This window comes from Ovis canadensis, chromosome 15 (assembly GCF_042477335.2).
Source record: "Ovis canadensis isolate MfBH-ARS-UI-01 breed Bighorn chromosome 15, ARS-UI_OviCan_v2, whole genome shotgun sequence".
In the NCBI taxonomy this organism is placed as follows: domain Eukaryota; kingdom Metazoa; phylum Chordata; class Mammalia; order Artiodactyla; family Bovidae; genus Ovis; species Ovis canadensis.
In genome coordinates, this window is record NC_091259.1 from 39,488,987 (window position 1) to 39,490,757 (window position 1,771).

At 46.9% G+C, this 1,771-nt stretch overlaps 1 long non-coding RNA gene across 1 annotated transcript; it reads left to right on the top strand.

Annotated features, from left to right (window-relative positions):
- The first annotated feature begins 518 nt into the window (after positions 1-518).
- On the top strand, positions 519-1,305 carry LOC138421365 (uncharacterized). The gene is made up of 2 exons (XR_011249473.1): positions 519-599; positions 1,041-1,305. It is a non-coding gene; the product is annotated as an uncharacterized lncRNA (long non-coding RNA).
- Positions 1,306-1,771: the final 466 nt, after the last annotated feature.

The following is a 1,771-nucleotide window of genomic DNA, read 5'->3' on the forward strand; positions in this document are numbered from 1 at the left end:
ATTTTAGTCTCTGTGTAAAACTAGAAAGGTATGTCACACTGATGGCCCCAAGCACCTGACAGTCTCCTGCGGAGGCAGAGCGCTGTGATGAGAGCAACATGAATTATTTCAGATCCCCCTTGCCCTGAAGACAGAACCCTGCTCGGTGGCCGGCGTGAGGGTCAGAGATTAAACTTGTTTGATCTTCAGTTTCTCCACTGAGACTGTCAGTAAGGAGCTGTTGTGCCAGAAGGAAGATGTTTCCAGCCAGCTGAGCATCCCATGGGTAAGCACAGGGCTGAGACCCCACTAGAATTCCTTATCGGAGGCTGCCTTCTTCCTTGAGAATGCCATAGCAGGGGCAACCTTGAAAGGGGATGACAGACATGAGAGGTGCCATAGGCGGCCACCTAAGCAGGCCACCAACCACTGAAAGCATTTTAATTTAATACCAAAGAGCATCACGGATAATCATAATCCCGTCTTATTGATCCTAAACCTCTTTCAGCAGTGAGGAGATGCAGTTACTGTAAGGGCAGTAAGGGCAATGACTGTTCCCCAGGGACTTTGACAGCAAAATCCATTCACTTCAAAGCTGAACACCAAGGCTTTTCTGGAAGGTAAGTGGTATGACCTGGACGTTAGTGTTGATTACTGGGAGATTCCAACTGTCCCCTCAGACTGCGTGTCCCCTATAAACCTGTTCTCATACCTGACATAGTCAATAGAGTGGCTTCTTTGGGTTCAGCAAGTATGACATCGAGTTAATCATTATAAGTCAATGACACCATAGCAGAAGCAAGGTCTGGGAAAGGTCAACTTTTATGAAGGTTATAGAGGTTCCTGCCTCCAAGGATTCTGGGGTTTCTGGGGGTGCTGGGTCTATGGGAAAGCTGGTCCCAGAGACGGAGGGGTGGGGGTGGGGTGGGGCAGGAGAGCAAGGAAACTAATGTCTCTTTAGTTTTAATTGTGTCCCAGGCATGACACTAGGTACTTTCAAATAAATTATATTTAATCCTCACAGCAACCCTCTCAGGTAATCTTTTCCACCCTCATTTTAGAGCTAAAGAGTTGGAGGCTCAGGGAATTGAAGTAATTTGCACAAGTTCACCAACCTTTCCCAGTACGGACGTGAAAAAAAAGAGCTGGCCGGCCTCAAAGATCGTGCTTTCTGTGTGACATCATGCCAAGTTCCTGGAAGTTAAGAACTAGGAGCCTTATTGTACAACTGGGTCAGCCAGGAGTCACCCGTCCCAGAAGCCTACGTGGGAAACTCTAAGTGGGAAAAACACCCAATCTCCTTTAATAAAAATGCGTTGTTGTTCAGTCGCTAAGTCGCGTCCAACTCTTTGCAACCCCATGGGCTGCAGCATGCCAGGCCCCTTTTTCCTCCACTATCTCCCAGAGTTTGCTCAAATTCATGTCCGTTGAGTTGGTGGTGCTGTCTAACCGTCTCATCCTTTGTCGACCCTTCTCCTTTTGCCTTCAATCTTTCCCAGCATCAGGATCTTTTCTAATGAGTCAGCTCTTTGCATCAAGTGGCAAAAGTATTGGAGCTTTAGCTTTAGCATCAGTCCTTCCAGTGAATATTCAGGGTTGATTTCCTTTTAGGACCGACTAGTTTGATCTCTTTGCAGTCCAGGGGACTCTCAAGAGTCTTCTCCAGCACCGCAGTTTGAAATCTTCAGTTCTTCAGTGCTCAGCCTTCTTTATCGTCCAGCTCTCATCTGTACATGACTACTGGAAAAACCATAGCTTTGACTATACTGACCTTTGTTGTCAAAGTGATAAC